Source organism: Euprymna scolopes, chromosome 20 (assembly GCF_053919585.1).
Source record: "Euprymna scolopes isolate OS-2025 chromosome 20, ASM5391958v1, whole genome shotgun sequence".
NCBI lineage: Eukaryota > Metazoa > Mollusca > Cephalopoda > Sepiida > Sepiolidae > Euprymna > Euprymna scolopes.
Genome location: NC_136501.1, coordinates 84,175,222 through 84,196,077, shown reverse-complemented (window position 1 = coordinate 84,196,077; position 20,856 = coordinate 84,175,222). Strand labels below are relative to the sequence as shown.

The window sequence follows — 20,856 nt, the reverse complement described above, 5'->3', positions numbered from 1 at the left end:
TATATATATATATATATATATATATGTATGTATGTATGTATGTATGTATGTATGTATGTGCTGGTGTGTATGAGTAGCCCTGCCTGTATGTGTGTGAAGATCTCTACCAAACTCCTCTATGCATATTTAGTCTAAAGATTGAAATTAAATCTATAGGTTATTTGGACCTCGGCGACATTTTCGAGTTGGTTGCATATTTCTTCGAGCAAGCATGTAAAAATAGTTGCTAGGAGGTCAAAATTGCAAAAAAAAAAAAAAAAAAAAAAAAAAAAAAAAAAGTTGACTTAGACAAGAGTAAATCGACTAATTTCTGAGCATGCGTACATAATGCGTATAAAATTTGATGATAGCTCGGTTGTAACGAATGGTGAGGCGCTAAATAAAGACTAAGGCTGAATGTTTCGATTCCAGATGATGGAACGGAAGTAATTTTTTTTTAACTTTCGAAATCATTTCTATATATATATTTGGTACAATATAATAATACCTTGAGAATTTTATCTATAATAATAACTACAAAATCTGCATGACTTAAAATATTATATTTTAGTGTATTTTACGACCGGGCAACGCCGGGCATATATATATATATATATATATATATATATATATATATATATATATATATATATATATATATATATATATATGAATATGCTGATAGCCTGATAGGTTTATGTTATCATTAAAAAGTTATTTTTCAGCTCGATTTTAAATTTATAGTAATGAAATTAAGATGAAAAGTAACTTGTAATAAGACCTATCAGGATATATATATATACATATATATATATATATATATATATATATATATATATATATACATATATATATATATATATATATATATATATATATATATATATATATGTACATACACAAACGTACTTCTATTAATTACATTCACGTTTTTTCTCTATTTTATCTTTTCTTTTCTTTCTTCAATTGCATTTTTTTTTTATTGCATTCTTATTTTACCCTCACCAAACCTTTCACTTCTTTAATCCATTTTTCTCTTTTCCAAACCTTGTTTCTTTTCTCTATTCAGCTTCTCTCTCTTTTTCTCTCTCAGGCACACATATGCTTCTTCTATTAACCTGAGCCTCTCCCCTCTTCCCTTCTCACATACACTCACCTCCCTACCGTGACCACTTTCGGCCCTTCCATTACCTTGTCCGACCCGTTCTGTTTGCAAACTTCATCCTACTCCTCTGCTCTAATCCCATCAAAATATCCCATCGACAAAAAAAAAAAAAAAAAAAAAAGAATAAAAGAATAAAAGAATAAAAGAATACAACAAACATTCAATTCGGCCCTGCACCCTGCACCATATTTGTCTCCCACACAAACGTACCCTCACCCTTCGCATCTGCAACCTATTTCTCCCCACCCCCGCTTGTTCTGTCCTCATCACATGGTGCCTGTAACACCGGACTACCACAGTCTTGGATGACTTGTCACGATTTCTAGTCGAACACGAGCAATGATAAAATAATGCTGCATTCTTTAATTATATGCGAACCATGTAAATAACATTTAAGGGGGCAGAAAAAAAAACGAACTTTGCAAATAAAACATAGAAGTAACAAATATGATAGCGTTTTCGGAGGGTGAGGCAATGTTTATACTGGACTCAAATACTTTATTCAAGGTAAGTAAACTTTAAAACGTACTTTTTTCTTTTTTCTTTTTGTTGTGTTTAATATGTATCTTTTTTCTTTGCTTTCTTTTCTCTTTTTCCTGTTCAGCGTTTTTTTTTTCTTTTGTAAATTTAACAACTGAAAAGTTTTCAAGAAAAGTTTGTCCCAACAGAATTTTTAACGTTTGGAAATTTATTTTTAGATAAGGATTATTAATGCGCATTATTTGGATTATTTGGACTAATGTATTAATCTTAGCTGTTATTCCCGTAATGTTTCGACCGATGTAATTTCCGACCTTCTTCAAGTGCATCTTTAAGAACTTGTGAATCATTATGTCGAACTCTTGAACTTGGAGGCAATTTTGAACTGCACCAGCAGGGTGGAGGGTGAGGGTGTTCTCGTTCTGTGAGCTATGACCGAGTATACTTGCTTAATATTAGGCTCGTTGTGTAAAGGATAAGAGCGTTGACTACAATTAGTCTTCTGAAGGAAGAGGGTTCAATCTTTACTATAGGCTATAGTAATCGAGAATTCTCTGCTCTATAATAAAGACCAATGTATATATATATATATATATATATATATATATATATATATATATATATATATTGTACTTGTGTGTTTTGGGGTTTTGGGGACTGCCTTAAATATTATCGCCTGTTACTACTTGGGCATAATGCAGAACTATTTTAAATAAAGAAATAGAGCACTGTAAAGTGACGGTCAGTGTTCATATAAAAAGAAATTGTAGGTATAATTTCCCAACTGCGCCTATACCTTGGCTTATTGGTTAGAGATACAAACTATCAACTGTTGTGGTTCGATCCCTGGCTTCAAATGTGTGTTGATCTAGCAACACAGAAGAATATAATACGGAAAAACAGCGAGTCTTTCTGTGAATGACTCTCTCTCTCTTTCTCTCTCTCATATATATATATATATATATATATATATATATATATATATAATATAATACGAAAATATATATATAAAAAACGAAAAGAAATATGTATATATATATATAAAACGATATATATATATATAAAACGATATATATATATATATATATATATATATATATATATATATATATATATATAACGAAACATATATATCAAACGAAAAAAATGTATGTAAAGCAAAACGTAACACATACCAAACAATGATTATTTTGCAACTATATTCATACGATCATATCTTTTAATGCTAGACTTGAAAGAGGCCGGTTAATGTCGAAATAATATTATTGGCATGTGTTAAGTTTTGTCATTCTTTATTCATAGATATTTGCTTCGTACGTTAAATATATTGAGCTTTTAAACAGGAAATATGACGTTTCATAAATATTTACGGCCAATAATGCACATATAAACGAGTTCTACGTACAAATTGAACCATTAAATGAATTCCAATGTGTGTATATATCAACTGCACAATTTTATTTTATATACAACTTACAATATGATATATTTTACGTTTCAGTATTTATTTCAACAGTTCTCAATATATAAGCAGAACTTAGTAGTAATACTAAATGCATTTAGCCTGTTAATTTCACACAGTAATAAAACACAAACATTTATGTGTGGTTACTTGCAACAAGTATATTTTGTGTGTGTGTGTATATATATATATATATATATATATATATATATATATATATATATATGTGTGTGTGTGTGTGTGTGTGTGTGTAAGAGAGACCTTGTATGTCTATTTGTCCATATGCGGGACGATCTCTACCAAACTGCTTAGCTAATTTTTTGGTCTACAGACTTGAAATTTGATATGTAAGGCATTTGGAGCTGTAGAACAAATTCGATTTGTTTTTTTAGCTGGTAAAAATAGCTGCTGAGTGGTAAAAATTGAAAAATGGAATTGGACAGGTGTAAGTCGACTAAACGTATTACTTCTACATGCCCAAATATACATTTATATCTTTAACAACGTTATTTCTTAAAGTTTTTATATGAGCATAGACTTAGCTTAGATGGTAAAGATAAATGCTGGAGTGTTATATGTTTTAGATTCGAATCTAACTGATGGCACCGGAGTCATATTTTATGATTTATTTTTGTTAAATTTTAAAATCACTATTATATATTGGGTATAATATAATAATCTGTAGAGAATTGTTTCAGTAGTAATACGAAATATATATTGCTTAAAATATTATATCTAAGCGTATTTCAAGACCACCAAACGCCGAGTAGCCCGCTAGTCTATATATAAAAATAACATTGTCTGTCTGTTTTCGTAACGATTTCTACCAAACTCCTTTTGTCAATTTTTGGTCTACAGACTTGAAGTTTTATATATAGGGTATTCGGACCTGTGGTAGAAATTAGATTTAGATTTTAGCCGGTAAAATAGCTGCTAAGGAGTCAAAATTGCAAAATAAATTGCACGCGTAAATCGACTAACGTATCTTCTATGCAAACGCCAATATACATTTGTACATTTAACTACGTTTATTTTTATAATTTTGGTATGCATATGGAGGCTTAAGAGCTATATGTTTTGATTTCGAATCAAACTGATGGCACCCAAGTCATTTATATTTTAAAAACTTTCGAAATCACCAATATATATTTGGTACAATATAATAATCAATAGATAATTTTCTGTAGAATTAATTCCTTACTCTGCATCGAACAAATTCCACAATACTTAATTCGCTGCACCTTAACGGTGTAACGAACACACACACATACACACACACATACACACACATACACACATGGCATATCGAGTAGTTTTTACTTTGCAACACACATGGCAACATACAAGCTCATAAGAAATATAATATAGGATTACTTCTATGAATAAATCAAACATGAAATGTATTTCTGTTTTATCAATGTTAAACGCGAACGAAGACTCCACAATATTATTTGCATGAATAATTTATAAGTATGTTTTTTAAAAACCACACACACACACACACACACACACACACACACACACACACACACACACACACACACACACACACACACACACACACACACACACATATATTTATAATTCATGTAAAAATGCCTAGTCACAGAGAAACATTATTTTTATGGATCCTTGGCCTTTATATATATGGCAAGTTCTTCTTATGCTTCTTGAATTCGAGTCCACACGATTCTAGAGCATTTTAATCACTATAAGGTAATTAGCTTGTCGTGGGGCAGTCGGTATGATAAATAAACTTGTAGATCGATCTCATCCTTATAAATCACAAGAAATAGGGAATATGAAAAGACAATATAAAGGAAAAGACTATAAAGAATGATTATATATATATATATATATATATATATATATATATATAGCAGAGAGACCCGACGTTGCCCGAGATTGAATGATAATCAACGAATATATTTTACACTCTTATATTTTTATTGTCATCGAAATCCGTGAAATCGCCAGGGAGGAAGCTTCACATGCCTCATAACTTAGTCCAAAATATGTTATTCTACATTGCACTCTAGGCAACCCACTGTTTTTTTTTTTAAAATAAAATTATTTTGTATAAACTTCTTTCCAGTTAACGAAAAAAAATTCAGAAATTTACATGCGGGGTTTGAACTTACAGACTAGGTCATGTAAAAAAATAACAAACAAACAAACAAACAAACAAACAAAAACCACGTACATTTTTAAGTCTTATAAAATTCTTTGCAGTTAATAAAAAAATTAAGAAATTTACGCGCGGAGTTTGAACCTACGGATCACATAAAAAAAACACGCTATCAAATTACCCACAGTAGAATTTTCACGGCCCGTTGTTCTATTAGTTGCTAACCGACGACATAATAAAAATGGCTTTACCGATGATAAATTAAAATAACGGTTTCGATTATCGATTATCGGTAACATCGAGGATATACTGAGATAAAACTTAACTAAGATGACTCCCAGACGTTTACACTAAATTCTGTAAATTTTAAAGAAAATCTGTTCAGCCGTTTCGGAGTCTATAAGGAACGAACTCAAACACAGAGAAAGAAAAAGTTGCGTTTATATAATTATAAAGATAAAAATAATAATGTAATGGAAATAAGGAGGAAAGACCAAATCATTTAAGTTTATGCACGTTTCGTCTTCATGTAAAAGACTTCCGGTCATTGATTTGAAGAAAGTAAATAAAAAACACAAGTAAATTACTGGAAAACGCATTGTGGTTAGGTGACGTGGAAATGAAATGTTGCTGCCTCTTTCTAGTGCCTTTTATTACTTATTGATATAGTTCATTTCAATAAGATATTGAGCGCTTTATAAGGATCATCAGTCGGTTTTGCTACGATTTTGAGAGATAGTTTTGCTTGCTTACTATTTCTATTTTATAATGCTGTACTAATATTTAGACATAATACGGCACACTCACGTTTACACACCAGTTGCCGTCAGATCACCAAAGTTAAGCAACGTTGAGCCTGGTCAGTACTAAAATGGGTGACCATTCGGGAATTCCAGGTGCTTACGGGCGTGTCTATTGTCTATTGTCTCTTGAAGCTGAACAGAGGCATTGGTGGAATAATATTTAGTACTTTTTCTTGAGAACTGGTAACAACTAGACATCGATGAAACGTAGTTTTCTACTTCCGGTCTAACGACAACAACAACAAGATAAACACAAGCAATAGATACGCATTCCAAACCAGGACGTGTCCACCAAAATGAATGAATAAATAATTCAGAATTAAGTAAAAAAAACAAACTTTCAAAAATAACTTGAAAAGTATACAGCAAAATGAATGCAGACAAGTAAAAATTCGATAACAGAATAGTTTATACAAAGTCACAACCAACCATCACATTGAAAGACCACAGAGATTACTCCACAATTAAATCAACTACAGAAAATCAATATGAAAAAAACAAAAAAAAAAAAAACAAAGAAATATTAGAACAAATAAACATAAACTTTAAAAATATATCGACTTGACTCAATGGGGAAACAGCAACAACTAAAAATGGTTTAATGACATTAATAAAGAAAAAACCAAAGCACATTTTATACTATTCGATAAAAATGATTCTTACCATTCCATCACAGAATGTAGACAAGATAAGGCATTAGAAGTTGCTAAACAATAAATATTACTGTTGGAGACATGAAATTAATGAAACATTGCAAAAAATAAATACTTTTTCACAGTAATTTTCATATTTAGTGTCGTGATGAGGGAGGTGTTGGCGACGGCGGTGCCGGGGTATATAAATTAACAGTAATGTATATAATTAATAAGCTTTCATGTACACAGCAGACAGAAGTTTAAATAAAAATAAAATAAATAATACCATACAAATATAATACAAATAAATAATACCAATCTTTAGGTTCGAAGTTATAAACACCAATTTGGCCAGAGTAGTAAATTGATTATTCGAAAATCTGAACAAAAACACCGTGTTATTTAATAACATTCCCCTTTATATATATATATATATATATATATATATATATATATATATGTATATATATATGTATATATACACATATATATACATATATACATATATATGTGTGTGTGTGTGTGTATGTGTGTGTATGTGTGTGTGTGAAACTTTTAATCCTCCCGTTTCTCTTATCTCACGCTATGAATTTCAATCGTTTCTAAACGTCTTTTGAATTAATTTATTTTAATCACTCATATTTAATTCATTGCGCTTTTTACTTTCGCCAATATTGCTTTTCATTCAAAATATCGATTTTCCTGATGAAATAATACTTGAAAAGACCATTAAAAAATTTCTGTCTATTTTGCTATTTAGTAAGTCTATACCTCGTTATATATATATATATATATATATATATATATATATATATATATATATATATGAGTATTGCAGTTATGAAAAATTCAATAGGTGTTGTTACCTATAGAAAAAGTGAGGGGTTATTAATTTTTGAAATTATCAAGTTTACATAGAAGGAAAACATAACAAGATCCAATTTTTTCATGTACGATCGTGTCGGAGAAGATATCCTTTTATTTATTCAATATTTATAAATAATAGCATCGAGAAATAATGAAATATTTCTGGATATCATCTCCTCATCAGCGTTTGCGAAACGATCCGACATAAAAAATTTGGATCTTGTTATGTTTTCTCCCTATGTAAACTTGATAATTTCACAATTTAAATACACATTTAGTTTTTGTTGATAACATCGGATAGAAATCGCATCTGACGATTGATGGAAGGAAAATTTTTATGAAAATATAAAATCATAGAATTGTCATCCCATTAACGAAACGGCTGAAATAGAGAGATCCAATCTATATATCTATAAAAGTTAAATTGTGTGTGTGTCTACATTTCCCTACCAAACTACTCTGTCAATTTTCTGTCTACAGACTCAAGAATTGATATAAGGAGTCTTGAGGTTTGGGCAAATCTTTGTAATCGGTTTTCGGCTGCCAAGGGATCAAAGTTCAACTGTACCTTTGAAAACCCTACCAAATTCCTCTGCCAATTTTGGGTCTAAACACTTGTATTTTATATGTAAGGTACTTGGAAATGAATAAAACTTTTAATTTCATTTGAGCCCGAAACAATAAATATATTATGTTATAAAAAATTGACCTCTGCAAACTCAGTTTTTTTTTGTCGCCCACAGTAAAGATTGAACCTTCAACCTTCAGGAGAATATCACTTTTTACAATTGATTTTTCCAAGTACTCTAACCACTGCACGACGGGTCTGGTACAAATTTTAGGAGCCTTAAATTTTATTTTGTTTCTATTTGTAAATATCACCATTTACTACTACTACTACTACTACTACTACTACTACTACTACTACTAATATATTAACGTACATCTATCTATCTATCTATATCTATCTATATATATATATATTAATGTTTATGCTTTTTACTTGTATATATTATCTATTATGTATAATTAATGGCTCCCATATCGTATTAAATTTTATACTAGGTCTACTTAGTAATTGGCTATCTCTCAGCTGCTTTTTTCACTTGTCTTACTCTCCACCATTCTTCTCTGTCTATAATTTTTACTTCATCCCATAATGGTAGATGGTTTCCCTTTTCCTTCCAGATATGGTCAGCTATACCTGACTTTTCAATCTCTCCACGTACAACGGCTTTTCGATGTTCTTCTAACCGTACTTTTAATGGACGACACGTTTCACCTTTGTATAGTTTTCCACATTTACATGGGATTTCATATACACAGTTTCTTACTCAAGATTTTTTCGAGTTCGACAGAAACATTCCCGAGTTCGACAAGATACACCTGAAGAAGGTTGGAGGTTACATCGACAGAAACGTTGTGAAAATCACACTCAAGTTGGGAACAGTAGTCCGATGAATCCAAATAATAAGAATAACCAATCTACATCTCCAAAATTCCGAAACGTCATATTCATCGATGTTTCATTTTTATACGAAGACCTCTTCAAGGTGGTTGATTGGACGAAATAAAATACATAAAATATTTGAAAATATATTTGTTATGTTTGTAATGTGAAATCAATGCTTTATGAACGAAAAAATATCAATTAGTATTTTAAGCGTGTATAGCGTTTATGGCATAAAGTGAATGAATATCTTTTTAGCTATCATCTTTTTAAATATTAATGGCTACATGCTATTTTCAAAAATATCACTCAATCTATTCTCTTTAATTGCATGTTGGACAACTATCGGTTATTTAAGTTAAGTTTGGTCTGGTGATTCATCACGTGGTTTCAGCAGGACGGAGCCATACGCCAAACAGCGCGTGATACGATTAATTTACAGAGAGAAACACGAAGAACGAATAATTTTATGTAATGGATCTGTCAACTGACTACTACCTCGTTATGTGCGATTTTATCCTATTAGATTATTTGCTTTGGGGAGATGTAAAGTGGCATAATATATATATATATATATATATATATATATATATATATATATATATATATATATATATATATTACAGGTAGAAAGATGTTCAAAAATTAAGAATAATTGAATTTCAAAAGAATCGTTGATAGTGCTCAATCAAAGAGAGCAAAATATGCAAGATATGACTGTATTTACATAAATAATAATAATAATAATAATAATAATCTCTCTCTCTCTCTCTCTCTCTCTCTCTCTCTCTCTCTCTCTCTATATATATATATATATATATATATATATATATATAATTATAACTATCTCTAACCCGAGGTTGAAAAATTAAATCCCAGTCATATCCCTGATGGAATTCCAGTACACTGATGACAATTACGTGGCGTCCATCTTGGATGAACATCTGAATGTCTTTAATCGCGCCTATATCCGACTTGGCCTTACCATTAACCCAACAAAGGCACATATCATGTACGAACTAAAACAACACACCACCGATACCTAAAAGCGCTTGAACAAAGCAGGTACTCGGTTCTTTAAGCAGCTATTTCTAATTCGTTGAATCCGATTTCGCTTACCTATCGAAATTGATTATATGGTAAAAATGAACCAATCAGAATTAAGTATTTAAATTCTTGCATGTTGGTACCGTCGGGAAATAGGAAGCAGTAGAGGAATTCTACAGACATGCGGACCGAGGAAATAAACTACACAAGTATAAAGTTTTCCAACATCTGAGGACTTTTACAGTGAAGGGAAGAGATTTTTCTGCTAGTCAGGTTAATCGATATTATTTACGCCGAGGTATACAACAACAGCAAGTTCATCGACGAATTCGTGCAACATTCTAATGTAAAACAAAACTTCGTACTGTATTGTTTTCATCAAACGCGTACTTTAGCACACGTACGTTCTTGGTGATGAGCAATAAAACCAAATAAACAATATGTGTTTATACGTTCTGCTCTTTCATAGTCGCTGTTTGTCATTGTTTATTACTGGCCATGATCCTTTCGTGGCTGTTGACAGCTTCATTTTTTAGCAAAACGAACAAAACTAGTCGCGTATACAATACAATAGAGACTTGCTGAGGTTTCAATGTTTTAAGAGAAAGAAAGTTTACTCATCGAGTAAAATAAGACTAATTAACTGATTAATTATTCACTTATTTAATTTTTTTAGTTTTAAGGATGGGAATTGAGAGATGCAGACAAGCAAAATCTCGGGGTAACATTCACCTAGATTATCTATACATTGTCGAACGCATCTCGTCTGTATAACTCATAGCTCCTAACGAACATATGACGTCAATTATCGTCATCGTTCGGTCCTGCATTGCTAATGCGTTTTGCTTAAGGAGTCAACTTTTAAACTCCGCTTCAATCACACCACGTGCAGCTGGGCCTATTTCTATTTGCTGCCAGATTATCCTGAAATGTACTAATGTGATCCTTGCCAAAATTCATACTAATTAACTTAATCACTACTTATTGACATACGGTTCCAATATATAACACTTGTAAAACAAAACAAGTATGCGACACTGCTGCGACAGAGGCTGATGCTTGGCATGCAGTTTAGGTTAGAAATTATATTTCCCTGTCCAAATGATTTGTGCAATAATCCAAATGTGGCAATAATATCTACTGACGGATTATTGTCGTTATAGCAATATGAAATAATGGCAGATGGAATAAATGTTTCTGTTTATGAAAATTGGGTCACACCTTCACTTACATGGTGCTGTTTGGATGCCCGGCCATCGAAAACAACCTGTATCAAAAAGATAAAGATAAAAATTATCTACCTATCTATATATGAAACAAATAGATGTATGCGTGTGTATGGATGTAAATATTTAACTGACAAACTCTTAAACTACTGGTCACATAACACTGAATTTAACAAGAAAGCGTAAGGATAGTTTATCACGAGTAAAATCGTTTGAACGGATGAATAACGCGTACAGATATCAGCAAGTTGAAACGGAAACTGTTCATTTCAACTTGCCGATATATTTTTACTTCTTTCTGCGCATGCCCAATTCAACTCATTTCTTCAAGTATCTTAATAATAAATCTCTTTTATCCATCTCTCGATAGCTTCATTGGTACGATATGCGGTTGGAGTGTTAAATGTTTTGATTTTGATTTTAGTTGATGGAACCTAAGTCATTTTTTAAAAACTTTTGACATCACTAATATATTTTAGGTACAATATAATATTCAATAGAGAATTGGCTTTGTAATAATAAATATGAAATCTGCATAAATGGAAATATATTTAAGCGTATTTTACGACCTGGTAAGGGCGAGCGCCACCCCCCTCGCTATAATTAATTATTCGTCAGTAATATTCTAGTTGATTTTCCTGAGCAACCTAGTCATGACAAACTTCGTCCAAGGCCTTAGAGATATCTAGCGCTACCATTATAGTTTCACCTAACGGATTCAGAGATGACCGTTAAGATATCCGCAGTAAAATGGGATGGTCTGAACACATAGTTTAGTCAGACGTTTAGCATTTTAAAGATGGTGAACTATCGCTAGATTGATTCATGATTCAAAGAGCGGAAGTAGACTTATGGGACAATAATATGCGGCTCAACCCCTTTTTCATCTTTCTTTCAATTTTTCTGTATTTTTTTATTTCCATTTTTCTTATTTATTTTATCTTCTCTCCATTTTATCATCTTGTATTTTCATTTCGTTATCACATTTTTTTCTTTTCATTTACATTCCCAATTTCTTTCTTCTTTCCTTCTTTCTTTCTTTCCTTTTTTAATACTTTTCCCTTTTCTTTCTTCATGTCTTATATTCTTTTTTTCCTTCCACTTTGCCTGTTACTCTCTTTTTTTACTTGCCTTTTTCGGTCTCAACTTTTGCCTCCCTTTTTTCTCTCTTAGTTCTTCTCTACCGTTTTGTTTCTCCCATTTCTCCCCCTTTTCCTTCTATCGTTTTCGTCTCCTCTTTTATCCTTTTTCCTTTGTTTATCTTCCCATTACTCCCTTTTCACAATTTTCCCTTTTCTTTTAATTGCTGAATGACTAAGAAGTGACACAGGTAATTAAGTACACCCACCTACACATGTAGGATTGCATTCGCTCAATCAGCATAATCCGTTGAACATATTTTTATATCATGTCAGTTTTCATACAGGATAAAGCAGCCATCTTAAAAATTTGTCTGTTCCAAACCAATGTCCGAGCTCATCCGTATCTGATTATCATATTTCCCTCTATTTTTTTATTTTAAAAAGCTTCCAATCGCTTAGAAAATCTCTCATCTGTCATTAATCTCTCATCTGTCATAAATGTCTAATTTTCAGCAACATGTGACAATTAGCGTCACATTTATGGGAAATTGATCCCAAACTCTAACTGCCGCCATATGCATAAAAAAGCGAATCAAGTTTCATCCGATGCTGAATTGCCTTGATGAGATCCGTGCACCGGTCTGTTTATAACTCGATGCGAATAAATATTTTACAAGCAGTTAAATACTTTGTTCATGTCGTACATAAGACATCTACTACGACATTCGTATTCATTTATTGCCTCTTCTCTGGATTACGGCAATCAGCCATATTTGAAGATCCATTTCACATGTGCGATTCTAACCTTTATTGCATTTTACCGAATAAAGCTTGCATAAACTATCTTCTGTCTCTTAGTCTTCATTCTTCACACCAAGTTCTGTCGGAAAGGAAACAAAACCCACAAACACAATTTAATAATCAATAATAGTATTTTTATTCGCTGTTTTCGCACTTTTACAAAGCAATCTTCTTTAAAGACCTCGTAATCAGATGTCTTCAATTTAATGTAAAGTTCGGGTGGATCGAATATAAGCTACGTTTCGCTTCTTGCAGGGTTGTCTACCATGTTTAATCTTAGTACTTATTTTCTAGCCTGTTTAGTAGTGTGTTTTTAATCCTAGAATTAGCTTTTCCTTTCTAATCGAAAAAAATGGCATGTGTTTGAATTCATCTAAAACACCTCACAGCCAAACTAAGTGTGTCTGAAACAAATACATTTGATACTTTATACTTTTGAATAAAATAATAATAAATGGGACGAAACTTTAAAAGTTTGAACTGATGTTTGTTCATTTCATTTCCATTTGATAAAAATTAAGATGGGCGAGTTGACTGGTACGCATATTAGCTAGTACTGATATTAGTGACTAGAGTGAAAGAGAAACTACTATAGGCAAGGAGTCAAAAAGGTCAGTAATTACTGAATATCGCAAATCAGGGAAAGAAAATTCTAAGATTCACACAAAGAAGGAAAAAATAAGTCAGATATAATGGAGCGCCAAAAATAGGTGTCTTTACGTTGGCGATGATGAAAATCCACGGCAAACTGCGTCGAAGACCGTCGGGTCTAGAGTAAGTGATGAGGTTCTAAAGTTCGGATGAAACTACCGTTCACTGCTTGCAGAAAAAAAGGAATTTGCTGTCTTGTCGTATCGTGTAGGAGATATTACACTAACAGCGGCACCAGTGTTTACAAGGAATCTTCGACGCGAGAGTGCATCAGATACATATAATAGACGAAACGGTTAAAGAGATGAGGTTGAATTTGTCGTGCAATCCCACCGGTCTAGCCGTTTAAATACTCCGTTTGTTTTTTAAAGCTGCACGGTTGCTCGCATTTGCGTGCTTTCTCCGCAGTGGGTGTAACACCAGGTAGACCATGAAGCAGATCTACGTCGTTTAGATGGACGTCTGCCTCGAAAGTTGTGCCGGTGGCTGAGGTACCTGCCAGTTGTGACTTTATCGCTTTGGTAAGGGCAGCGATTTCTGCAGACTTCAAGCTCGAATTGGTTGCAAAGAGTGTTGCAGCAGTTTAGGGGTGCGACGATGGTTACAGCTGGCGTATTATGATAATTATCTGCGACAACCGATATGCTCGAGGTCCTTGTCTCCAACGATAAAGGACAGCGTGTGAGACAATTGTGTTGACAATTTGTTTAACCACAGTTGCTGGAAGATCTTGTCGTCCATGTTGCGACTCCAAGCAAACATTTCATTTACCTCAAAAGATGGAAGGGCTTTCAATCACCGAAACTTTGGTCATTGAAAAGTTGCTTCAATCGTGCGTTTCCAATACACTTGTCTGTTCGAGGATAGCTTCCTTCAACGCTTTACATGGGTCTTCGCTTGGGGGTGCTCTGAAAATGTCTTCGACTTCTTCAGCAATTTCTGTAGGTAAAGCTTCCATGACCTAGGAATACGTCCGGACTGAGGAAGTGATTTGTCGATTTGCGAAAATAGCCTCTGTTTGAAAAAAAAAGTTGCTTTTGTGCATTGAAGCTAGGCATCCTGAAAGTAATGAGGTTCTCTTCTGTGTCAGCAACAGATTGATCCTCGGCCATGTCGATGCAATAAATAAATAAATAAATAAATAAATAAATAAATAAATAATACAAATAAAAATAAAAATAAAAACATATACAAAAATCAACGTAGAGTAAGATTATTCTTTTTTTGTGTTTTTGGATAAAACAATATTGAAGTCTTTTGAAAATTTTTTTCTTTTTCTTCTTCTTCTTCTTCTTTTATTATTATTATTATTATTATTATTATTATTATTATTATTATTATTATTATTATTATTATTATAAATTGGATATTGGTATTTTATTATTTATTTTCTTTTGTTCTTTTGCGAGCGCATGGTGCGGGAAAATGGACAGTGGTGGGTTACAACTTTAACACATGTCCAGAACACATGGTGTTTGCCATTGAGTGTTTCTCTCAGCATCGAAGAGAAACTACAACGAAATGTTGAATATTTATTTTAAAGGTTGTAAGGCGGTATGGAAGAATATTAAATTATTATGTGAAAAATTATAAAAATTATAATTATTATGTGAATAATTAGAAAAATTAAAATTATTATGTGAATAATCATAAAAACTATAATTATTATGGGAATAATTATAAAATTGTAATTATTATGTGAAAAATTATAAAAATTATAATTATTATGTGCATAATTATAATTTTTATAATTATTATGTGAATAATTATGACCATTTTTATTATTATGAGAATAATTATAAAAATTTAATTCTTATGTGAATAATTTAAATTTTTTTATTATTATTCGAATAATTATAAAAATTAAAATTATTGTGTGAATAATTACAAAAACTTTAATTATTATATGAACAATTATAAAAATTTACTTATGTGAATACTTATAAAAATTATAATTATTATGTTAATAATTATAAAAAAATTATTATTATGAAAATAATTATAAAAATTGTAATTATTATGTGAATAATTGTAATTTTTCTTATTATTTTGCAAGTAATTATAAAAACTTTAATTATTATGGGATCAATTATACAAATTTCAATTATTATGTGAATAATAATAAAAATTTCAATTATTATTGTGAATAATTATAAGAATTGTAATTATTATTTGAATAATAATAAAACTGTTAATTATTATGTGAATAATTATAAAAGTTTTAATTATTATGCGAATAAATATTACAACTTATTAATCTGTGAACAACTATAAAAATGTTAATTATAATGGGAATAATTATCAAAACATTAATTATTAAATGAATAATTATGAAACTTGTAATTATTTGGATAATTATACAATTTTTTATTATTATGCGAATAATTACAAAAATTGTAATTTTTATATATTATATAAATTTTTTTTATTATTATCCGACAAATTATGAAAATTATCATTATTATGTTAATAATTATAAAAAATTTACTTATTATGCGATTAATTATAAAAAAATTAATTATTAAGTGAATAATTATAAAAATTCAGATTATTATGTGAATAATTATGAAATTTTTAAAATTGTAATGATTATGTGAACAATTATATTTAATGATTATGAATAATTATGACAATTTTTATTATTATAAAAATTTTAATCTTTATGAGAATAATTATAAAAATTTTAATCATTATTTGATTAATTATAAAAATTTCAATATTATGTGAATAATTATAAAAATTTTAATTATTAACATAATAATTATTAAAACTATAATTATTATTCGAATAATTAAAATTTTTTAAATTGTTATTTGAATGATTATTAAAAAATTAATTATTATGTGAATAATTATAATTTTTTCAATTATTATGTGAATAATTATTAAAATTATTATTATTATATGAATAATTATAATTTTTTTTATTATTATACGAATAATTATAAAAATAGTAATTAATGTTGTAATAATAATGAAACTTTTAATTATTATGCGAATAATTATAAAAATTTGTATTATAATGTGAATAATTATAAAAACTTTGCTTAAGATGCTAATAATTATGAATTTTTAATGATTATGTAAACAATTATATTCTTTATTATATGAATAATTATGAACATTTTTATTATTACGTGAATAATTATAAATATTTTAATTCTTATGTGAATAATTACGCAAATTTTATTTATTACGTGAATAATTATAAAAAATTTAATTTATATGTGAATAATTATAAAAAGTTTTATTATTGTGTGAATAATTATGAGAAATTTTCCTTATTATGTGAATAATTATAAAAATTTTGATTATTATGCGAATAATTATGAAAATTTTAATGATTTTGTGAACAATTATATTTAATGTTTATGTTAATAATTATGAAAATTTTTATTATTATGCGAATAATTATAGAAATTTTAATTATTATTTGAGTAATTATAAAAATTTTAATTATTATGTGAATAATTATAAAATTTGTTATTATTATTTGAATTATTATAAAAATTATAATTATTAATTGAATAATTATTAAAATTTCAATGATTATGTGAATAATTATAAAAATTTTAATTATTATGTAAATAATTATAAAATTTTTTATTATTATGTGAATAATTATAACATTTTTAATTATTATGTGAATAATTATAAAAATTTTAATTATTATGTAAATAATTATAAAAATTTTAATTATTATGTGAATAATTATAAAAATTTTAATTATTATGTAAATAATTATAAAATTTTTAATTGTCATGTAAATAATTATAACATTTTCAATTATTATGTGAATAATTATAAAAATTTGAATTGTTATGTAAACAATTATAACATTTTTAATTATTATGTGAATAATTATAAAAATTTCAATTGTTATGTAAACAATTATAACATTTTTAATTACTATGTGAATAATTATAAAAATTATCCCCAGGGATTCTACGTTACACAATTAGATCTCTTCTGATATCTTCTTCCGGGCCTCCGCATCCAGCCTTGTGACCGACTTTTGTTTGATGTCAATCCAAGGGATCTGGATAATTCAACAGCCAGTCACATTTGTCGCCATTGAGAAATAGACAAAATATCTCCTGGAAATGGAAAATTATATCAAAAATCCGGGGGAAAATAGTTTTCAATAAAAACAGCAAATGAATTCGATAGAAAAAAATGGATGCTATTTTTTTTCTTTTTTCTGTCTGTTTCTTGGCTAAAAAGTTTTTGTTTGATTTCTTTTGCATGGTATTAACCCCTGAACTCTGGGACTATTTTCCATTTCACAGACGTAGCCTTTGTTTATGCTATGCGTGAGCATAAACGAAAACTGTTAAATATGCATTCGCGTACCAAACTGCCTTGTCAAAAAAACTTTAAGCCAATAAACACGAAAATAAATGCCCCTTCCTCAGATGGCCAGAAAGTGGATGCTCATTTTAAGTTAAATTTACATGGAAAAGTGATCACACACTTTTCGAAAAAAAAAAAAATTTCTTCAGATCATGAAAACTATTTTGGTTCTCCTTGGGCGTTGAGTTCCATGGCGACCCGCAGAATTATTTAATGCTCGTTCCCTTAGTACCCCCCCTAGTCAAGGCTAACACATGCGCACGTAACATTTTTTATTTATTTACTTACGTGGTGGAGTTTCTATACTGATAGGTTTTTTGAAATTTTTTCACTGGATTATTATTGATTGAACACTAACCAGATTATGAAAAAAAATTGAAAAAAAAATCATTTCAACATTTGAAAGGGGTACTCACTTTTTAGTTACCACGTTCTGGTAAATCGGTCACTCATTTTTTTTTCTAAATATGGAAGTGTCTTCGGGAGGTATAAAATGGTCGCATGTTGACGAAGCAATGTATCGGGAGGCGTGCGGGATGGAAAATTATTGGTAAATTTTTAGATTAGGTCCACCTCCTCAATTTTCTTTTAAATGACGACTTGAAATGGTTTTCGACTATGCTGAATACGAAAATCGCATTGAAATTTTGCAGAAATAAGTAGTTATCAAGATATAAAGATATAAAAAGTTGTATTATGCATTGTAATCTTTGGCGGCCATCTTTTTTACGTGCGTGTATTTGTTTATGGCGCGTGTGCACGTAAAAAGATGGCCGCCGAAGAATACAATGCATAATACAACTATTTATTTCCGCAAAATTTCAATGCGATTTGCGTGTTCAGCATACTCGGAAACCTATAAATGTCGTCATTGAAAGGAAAATTGTGGAGGTGGACCTAATCTAAAAAAATACCAAATTATTAAACATTTCTCCAGCATGTTAGTGAAATTTATAACACTTTAAAAATAATTAAAAAAAACAAACAAAAGTTTTGAAAAAAAAAACAAACTCACCTTTCATAAAAACAATAAAAAACACCCACAAACTAACTTTTAACTAATAAGTAAAAAAATTTTTTTTTAAAAACTCGAAACTTTATTTTCATAAAAACAAAAAAAATCATGTTCAATATATTTTTTTTCTTTGAGAAACAAATATATTTCTAACTTACAAATGCGGTAGAGGCTCATATTATTTTTACTTTCTATGGTTTTGATATACCGCGTTTTTATTGATTACAAAATGGGTGACTGATTTATCAGAACGTTGTAACTAAAAACTGAGCACTACTTTCAAATGTCGAAATAATGATTTCTTTTTAATTTTTTTTAATAATTTGTTTAATTAGTGTCCAATCAATAATAATCCAGTGAAAAAAAATTCCAAAAAACCTATAAGTATAGAAATTAAGCATGTTAACTCTTTTCATAAATAATTAAAAAAAAAGTAACTAAACCATTTATTGATAATTTTTCACGTGTACAAACATTTATTTATTTACGTAGGTTTTTTCGAAACTTTTGTTTTTTTCATGAATAAGAAAAGTTTTACTCTTTAAGAATAATAAAAGGAAAAAGTTACTGAACATTTATAAAAGGAAAAAATAATTTCTCACGTACTTACTTCTTTTCATGAAGGCCAGAGGAATAATTGGCCGAAAAGTCGTGAAACAACAACTAATAAAGATGAGAATAAATAAATAAATAAAAATGGTGCTAATGCAGAGAGCGATCCGCGCTATTTTTTAAATCATATTTCCACGTTTAATTAAAGTTTTACGATATGTTTTTTTATTCAATTGTAAGGTTAAAGTACAGAATAGGTACAAAACATCCTCCCCTCCCCATGTTAAGAATGACTTTTTAAATAATAACATTATTTCAGCACGGATCACTCTCTGCATGAGTATCATAAAAATTAATACAAATAATGCTTATCTCAATAAGTGAAAGGCTAATTTCTACCGGAAATAAAATGGCGATAATCTCGCAGTTACGAAAAATATTTTTTATTTAATTTAATATTTTTATAATTTGCAATGTTAAATTATTTTAATAACATGCAAATATTCCTTGACTTTAAAAATAGAATTTTTGAAAATTTCAATTAAATTGGTAACGTAGAAATATGGTTTTATTCGCTTATAACGAACCAAGAATTACATTTTTATATATATAGATATATATATACTAGACTACCCGTGACCTGTTGGGTCAGTATGTTATATTAGCTATGGAATTCATGTATGAGCATGATACTTGTGACGTAAAGAAAATAGTTTTTTTTGACATAACAGAAACATTTATATGAAAATATATTAAAATGAAAAAAGAATATAGATAGATTTCTATGAGTCGTTCTGTTTATTATAATCGATAATTTTGGAAAATTTTTTTATACAGTTACTGAATTATAAGTGATTGGGTATACTTATGGGTAAATATGCACTGAACAGATACCATAATACTTATTATAGTTAAATTCAAATTTTGATATATCTGCTTTTTTTTTACATCGTTCGTTTCTGTATTACGTTTAAGTTATTTTAAACCCCACTCTTCCAATGTTAAATAATAATTTCGAAATAATAACATTATTATTTCAGTGCGCCGGTTATGCGCGCATGCGCAACCAGATGTCGAAAACCGGAAAGTGGGTTACATACATCGTTACAAGGTCATTTGAGTTTTATAATTATATATATATATAGTGTGTATTTAGGCACT

At 29.4% G+C, this 20,856-nt stretch overlaps 1 protein-coding gene across 1 annotated transcript in view; it reads left to right on the top strand.

The window, feature by feature from the left end:
• Positions 1-1,267: 1,267 nt before the first annotated feature.
• Positions 1,268-20,856, top strand: part of LOC145241503 (short transient receptor potential channel 7-like) — a 979,843-nt gene continuing 960,254 nt past the window's right edge. The window contains exon 1 of the mRNA XM_080104523.1: positions 1,268-1,651. The gene's annotated coding sequence lies outside the window, so the exon portion shown is untranslated. The remainder of the gene's footprint in view (positions 1,652-20,856) is intronic.